Source organism: Equus caballus, chromosome 12 (assembly GCF_041296265.1).
Source record: "Equus caballus isolate H_3958 breed thoroughbred chromosome 12, TB-T2T, whole genome shotgun sequence".
Classification (NCBI taxonomy): domain Eukaryota; kingdom Metazoa; phylum Chordata; class Mammalia; order Perissodactyla; family Equidae; genus Equus; species Equus caballus.
This window is the reverse complement of record NC_091695.1, coordinates 38,249,823-38,257,666: the sequence shown is the minus strand read 5'-3', so window position 1 is coordinate 38,257,666 and position 7,844 is coordinate 38,249,823.

Genomic DNA, 7,844 nt, shown 5'->3' with positions numbered 1-7,844 from the left:
ATGCCTGAGTAGACATGGTATTCGAAAAGATGCTGCTGAGACTGATGTCAAAGAGTGTACTGCCTATGTTTTCTTCTAGGAGTTTTATGGTTTCAGGCCTTACCTTCAAATCTTTAATACACTTTGGGTTACTTTTTCTGTATGATGTAAGATGATGGTCAACTTGTATTATTTTGCACATGATTCTCCAGTTTTCCCAGGATCATTTATTGAAGACATTTTCCTTTGTCCGTGGTATGTTCTTGGCTCCTTTGTCAAAGATCACTTGTCCATGGATGTGTGGTTTTATTTCTGGGCTTTTTTCTGTTCCATTGATCTGTGTGTCTGTTTTTGTGCCACTACCATGCTCTTTTGATTACTGAAGCTTTGTAGTATATTTTGAAGTCAGGGATTGCGATGCCTCAAGCTTTGTTCTTTTTTCTCAGGATTGCCTTGGCTATCTGGGGTCTTTCGTTGTACCATATAAATTTTAGGAGCCTTTGTTCTATTTCTGTGAAGAATGTCATTAGGATTCTGATTGGGGTTGCATTGAATCTGTAGATTTCTTTAGGAAATATGGATATTTTAACTATGTTTATTCTTCCAATCCATGAGCATGGAATATCTTTCCATTTCTTTATGTCATTGTTGATTTCTTACAATAAAGTCTTATAGTTTTCAGTGTATGGGTCTATCACCTCCTTGCTTAAGTTTATGCCTAAATATTTTATTCTTTTTTTTGAGATTGTAAGTGGGATTGTATTCTTGAGATCTCTTTCTGCTAGTTCATTATTAGAATATAGAAATGCAACTGACTTTTGTAAGTTTATTTTGTATCCTGCAATTTTGCTGTAGTTGATCATTTGTAATAGTTTTCTGATGAATTCTTTAGTGTTTTATGTATAGAGAGTCACATCATCTGCAAATAGCAAGAGTTTCACTTCATTTCCAATTTAGATATTTTATTTAGATATCTTTTTCTTGCCTAATTGCTCATGCCAAAACTTCTAGTACTATGTTGAGCAAGAGTGGCAAGAGTGGGCACCTTTGTCTTGTTCCTATTCTCAGAGGGATGACTCTCAGTTTTTCCACATTGAGTATGATGTTGGCTGTGGGCTTGTCATATATGGCCTTTATTATGTTGAGATACTTTCCTTCCATACTATTTTCTTGAGAGTTTTTTTCATAAATGATTATTTGATCTTGTCAAATGTTTTCTCTTTATCTATTGAGATGATCATATGATTTTTATTCCTTATTTTTTAATGTGGTGTACCACATTGATTGATTTGCGGATGTTGAACCATCCATGCATCTCTGGTATAAATCCCACTTGATGAAGGTATTTGATCCTTTTAACGTATTGCTGTATTCAGATTTCCAGTATTTTGTTGAGGATTTTTGTATCTATGTTTATCAGCAGTGTTAGCCTTTGATTGTACTTTTTGCATGCTGCTTGACTGGTTTTGGGATCAGGGTGATGTTGGCTTCCTAGAATGCTATAGGAAGCATTCCATCTGTCTCAATTTTTTGGAATAGCTTGAGAAGCATAGGTATTAAATCTTCATTGAAAGTTTTGCAGAATTCTCCAGATAAGCCATCTGGTCCTGGACTTTTGTTTTTTGTGAGGTTTTGATTACTGTTTCAATCTCTTTACTTGTCATTGGTCTATTCAGTTTCTCTATTTCCTCTTGATTCAGTTTTGGGAGGTTCTATGAGGCTAAGAATTTATCCGTTCCTTCTAGGTTATCCTATTTGTTGGCATATAGTTTTTCATAGTATTCTCTTATAATCCTCTGTATTTCTGTGGTATCCATTTTGATTTCTCCTCTTTCACTTCTAATTTTATTTATTTGAGACTTCTCTCTTTTTTTCTTAGTGAATTGAGCTAAGGATTTGTCAATTTTGTTTATCCTTTCAAAGAACCAGCTCTTAGTTTCATTGATCCTTTCTACTGTGCTTTTGATGTCCATTTCATTTATTTCTCCTCTAATGTTTATTATTTCCATCCTTCTGCTGACTTTGGGCTTTGTTTGCTCCTCTTTTTCTGGTTCTGTTAGGGGTAGTTTAAAATTACTTATTAGAGATTGTTCTTGCTTGTTGAGGTGGGCTTGTATCGCTATGAATTTCCCTCTTACAACCACTTTTGCTGCATCCCATGAGTTGGTGTGGTGTAGCTTCATTTTCCTTTGTCTCTAGTTATTTTTTGATTTGCCATTTGATTTCTTCATTGATCCAATGGTTGTTCAGTATCATGTTGTTTGGTTTCAACGTACTTGTTGATTTCCCAGCTTTTTTCTTCTACTTGATTTCTAGTTCCATAGCATTATGGTCAGAGAAGAAGCTTGATATGATTTCAATCTTCATAAATTTATTGAGGCTTGCCTTATTTCCCAACATATGGTCTGTCTTTGAGAATGTTCCATGTGCACTTGAGTAGAATGTGTATTCTGCTGGTTTTGGATGGAATGTTCTTTGTATATCTATTAAATCCATAAGATCTAGTTTTTCATGTAATTTAACTATTTCCTTGTTGACTTTCTGTCTGGAAGATCTATCTCTTGATATAAGTGCAGTGCTGAGGTCCTCTATTATTATTGTGTTGCTGTTAATTTCTCCATTTAGGTCTTTTAATAGTTGCTTTATGTACTTTGGTGCTCCTGTGATAGGTGCATATATATTCATAAATATTATGTCCTATTGGTGTAAAATCCCTTTTATCATTATATGCTGCTCCTCTTTGTCTCTCATTGTCTTTTTTATCTTGAAGTCAGCTTTGTCTGATAGGAGTATGGCAATATCTGCTTTCCATGTTTTCCATTAGCTTGGAGTATCACCTTCCATCCCTTCTCTCTGAGCCTGTGTCTGTCTTTAGAGCTGAGATGTGTTTCCTGGAGGCAGTATATTGGTGGGTCGTGTTTTTGAATCCATGAAGCCACACTGTGTCTTTTGATTGGAGAATTCAATCCATTGACATTTAGAGTGGTTATTCATATATCAGGGCTTAATACTGCCATTTTACCTATTGTTTTCTGGTTGTTCTATATTCCCTTGTTTCTCTTCCCATGTATTCCTGACTGCCATTTCACTTTCCTGATTTTCGGTAATGGTTTTCTCAGTTTCTCTTTATTTATCATTCGTGTCTCTCTTCTGATTTTTTGTTTAGTTGTTATCATGAAGTTTTTAAAAAAGGTCTCCTGAGATAGTTCATTTTCTGATAGTCTCTTATCTCCATTAGCCTAAGCAGGTTTCCACCCCTTTTCTCTGCCCTTTCGCAAATTATTCTGTTTTGTGTTGTGAATTTTGATTAAAATGAAGTGTTTATCATTATTTTTGATGCTTTCCTTCCCTTTATCTTTAATGTTTTAATTGAGTGTTTGCTAACTTGTTGTGATAGAGACCTGCTATTTTCTGATATTTGCCAACTTTTCTCCTTGTTCAAGGGTTTGTAAACCTTCTCCTTTTTGTTTCAGGTGTGAGGTCATTCTTGATCATTCCTTGTAGGGTGGTCTTGTGGCAATGAGCTCCTTCAGCTTTTGTTTATCTGGGAAAGTTTTTATTTCTCCATCATATCAGAAGGATAGTTTCACAGCGTAGAGTATTCTTGGATGAAAGTATTTGTCTTTCAGTATTTTGAATATATCATTCCACTCTCTCCTAACCTGTAAAAGTTTCTTCTGAGAAGTGCACCGAAAGTCTTTGTAGATTGTTCTGTTCTGCCTTGCTGCCCTTAATAGTTTTTCTTTGTCATTGACTTTTGCCAGTTTTACTAATATACGCCTTGGAGAAGGTCTTTTTGCACTGATGTGGTTAGGAGTTCTATTGACTTCATGTACTTCTAATTCCAGTTCCTTCCTCAGGTTTGGGAAGTTCTCAGCTATTATTTCTTTAAACAAGCTCTCTGCTCCTTTCTCCCCCTCTTCTCCCGCTGGAATACCTATATTCTTCATGTTGCATTTCCTAATTGAGTTGGATATTTCTTGAAGAATTTCTTCATTTGTTTTACGTCAGTTCTCTCTCCTCCTCCACCTGAAGCATTTCTATATTTCTGTCCTCTAAATTACTAATTCTATCCTCATAATGTCAGCTCTGTTTTTTAAGGCTTCTAGATTGTTTCTTATCTCATTCATTGTGTTCTCCATCTCCAGCATTTCTGTTTGGCTTTTTTTAGAGTTTCATTATCTTCTGTGAAGAATTCTTTCTCTCATTAATTTTATTTCTGAGTTCATTGATCTTTCTTTCTGAGTATTCTTATGACTCATTGAGTTTCTTTACGATAAATATTTTCAATTCTCTGTCATTTAGATTCTAAATTTCTGTGACTTTGGGATTGGTTTCTAGGGACTTGTCACTCTCCATCTGATCTGGAGTGCTGATGTATTTCTTCATGGAGTTTGATGATGTGCACCTTTGCCAGCATGAAGTGGTAGTATGTGGTCACAGATTCCAACTGCCATCACTGCAGTGGTCAGGAGCTGTGCTTTCTGAAAACTCCACGTTGGCTGGAAGTTGTCCCTATCCTCTGGAAGTTGTACCAACAGAGTCCGTCTGCATCTGCCCACCAGCCTCCACTGCTTGGCATGTCATGCATGCAAGTGCTGGTGCTCTGGTGCAGGTCCACTGCCCTGGCTGACCAGCCAAGCTGGTGCACCAGGCGAGAGGGGAGTGGAAGGATGCCCTCATTCACACACACAAGCCCACTCTGCACTCGCTGGTGGCCCCCTTGGGTTTCTGGGCTTTGTAGGGGCACCCAAGCCATGGTTGAACCACCATGCCATGGAGCACCACTGCAGCCTGTGATGCAACCCCAAAAGCAACAGCATTTGTATGGAGTCCCACCTGCTCCCACGCCTCCTCCCAGAGATGCATGCCACACACTGTGTGGACCAGCAACGCAGATCACTGCTGCTGAGGAGGGCATGGAGATCTACTCACATCCTTCCACTGCTCCCTGGGGATCCAGGACTCCCATCTTCAGACACATAGCTGCGGTGGATCTCTCAGATGTCCTATTGTGCTGTGTCTGTATCCTCTGTCGGTTAATTAATGTCCTTTTGGTCGTATCTTACGGGGTGGGGGGGAAGACTAAGGGCACAGCTCACTGCACCATGATGCTGACGTCACTCCAAAATCTATTTTTCTTGTGAGAACTTTTATGATCTACTCTCTTAGCAACTTTCAAATATACAATATTGACCACAATCACCAAGTTTTGCACTACATCCCCATATTCCCATGACTTCTTTATTTTATAATTGGAGATTTGTACCTTTTGACCCTCTTCACTCATTTCGCCCATGCCCAACCCTGCCAACTCTGGCAACCACCAATCTTTAATCTGCATCTATGAGCTCAGGGGTTTTTCCTTTTTCTCAGATTCTACATATAAGTGAGAAGATATGATATTTGTCTTTCTCTGTCTGACTTATTTTACTTTGCATGAGTCCCTCAAGGTCCATCCATGTTATCAAAAATGGCAAGATTGCATTATTTTTTGTGGCTGAGCAATATTCCATTGTGTGTGTACCCACACACGTGTGTGTGTGTGTGTATCACGTTGTCTTTATCCATTCATCCTTCAATGGGCACTTTGGTTGTTTCCATATCTTGGCTATTGTAAATAATGCTGCAATGAACATGGGAGTGCAGATGTCTTTGGAGTCAGTGTTTTCATTTTCTTCACATAAACACCCAGAAGTGGGATTGCTGGATCATGATAGTAACAGAAAAATTTGTAATTTTTTGAGGAAACTCCATAGTGTTTGCCCTAGTGACTGTACCAATTTACAACCCCACCAACAGTGCACAATGGTTCCCTTTTCTCCACCTCCTCACCAACACTTGTTATTTTTTCTCCTCTTGAAAATAGCCATTCTAACGAGTGAAAGGTCATATCTTATGGCTTTGATTTGCATTTCTCTGATGATTAGTGATGTTAAATCGCTTTCCATGTACCTCTCAGGCCTCTGTATGTCTTCATATGTCTTATTTCGTTCCCTTCTCACAGCAACTCTTTGAGATAGGTACTATTATCATCCACAATTTCCAGGTGACAAAACTGAGGCACAGAGAGGCGAAGATGGGTGCTCAAGGTCACACAGCTGATTGTCAGTAGATCCAGGGTTTGAGCCCAGAGTCAATGCTTTTTCCTGCTATGCTGCATTGACTCCTGAAAATTATTCTCAACTGTTGGTCTTTCTCTGTCGTGTTTGTCCATATGAACCTTTTGAAAGAGGTATAACGAGGACACAGACAACCAACTGTAACACGTGGTTTCAAAGTATTGAAGTGGCCAACTACTGGCCATTTGAAAGAGCTCTCAAATATTCTGGTCTGCTTACTCACAGCCTTTTTGGTGATATTTAAGTGGTTTCTTTATTTCTTTTTCTTTTCATAAGCATTGGAGCTACCGTGAAAAATCTTTGGTAAGACAAATTTTTTCAAATTTTGTGACTTGTGTCCAGACCCCGTGGTCAACAGGTGGAGTGAGTGAGTGGCTTGGTACCTCCTACAACATGATGGCACATTCTCAGACGGGGGTCCTGGAGAAAGAGAAAACTACAGTGATGCAGCTGGTCCCTCATATTCCCACCAACTCTACACTATATGTTTTAAATTTAATTTTTTCAATTTAACATGTCCATAAAGTACCTTGAATGGGGCTATTTTTGGTTTTGAAACTTCCAAGAAGGCAATTAATTTTTCCACTGATTTGTGGCCCGGATTTCCTCTTGTGTCAAATATCTGTTTAACTTCTTTGACCCTTTGAAGAGGTTGTTGTCTATTGAGGGCAGCTCCTCAGATCTGTGGATGGATCACTGCTGTCAGGACTGGTGGGCCTGAAACATCTTGAGCCTGTGTGGCCTCTGTCTTGGGAACTGCTGAGAGCTTTGCAGGTCTACTCCACTTTAACCTTCACAAACTCCTCTGCAAGCTGAGAGACAGTATTCCCCCTGCTGTCTCGACTCATCGTCAGCTCAGGTGCCAGGCAATGTCCGGAGCATTTTACCTGTATTACCGCATTTAAATGCTCCCTGGAATCTTCGAGTGTGCCTGCTGTTATCACCTCCATTTTGCAGATGGAGAAATGGAAGGCCACGCTCTAGTCGGTGATGATGGACTGAAGCCCAGGTCTCTCTGGTTCCTTACCCCTTGCTCTTCTCCCTCTGCTCTCCTGACTCCAGATGGGGAAACTGAGGCCCAAAGAGGTGAAGTACAGAGCCAGGCTCTTACTGGAACACACTACCTCAGCTGTGTTCATGCCTGAGTCTTCATAACGAGAGCTCCTTTTAAGGAGAAATCACTTTTTATTGCAATACAGTATGATTTCCTTTGGAGAATTTAACAGCTTTATTAAAATATAATACACATACCGTAGGATTCACACACTCCAAGTACACAATTCAATGGCTTTAGGTATATTCATAGAGTTGTGCAACTGTCCTTTTGCTGATTTTTAAAGTGTATTCATTCCAGTTTCTTTGTGTGTTGATGACATCCATCTCCTGCTGATCACGCCTGTTCTCTTTCCTGCCTTCTGCCTCCCTTTCCTGTTCTCCTCCACCTATTAAGGACTTAGGACATGCCATGCAGGGATTCAGGCTGAGACTTTTTTTAAAAAAAGTCTTATTTCAGTAGACTTTATTTTTTTGGAGCAGTTGTAGGTTCACAGTGAAATTGAATGGAAGATGCAGAGAGTGTCCATATACTTCCTTCCCCCACCAAAAGCACAGTCTCCCCCACTATCACCATCCGGCACTGGAGGATGCATTTGTCACAATTGACGAAACTACACTGACACACCATTATCACCTGAAGTCCACAGTTGACATTTGGGTTTAGGCTGAGGCTTCCCATGCCTGGCT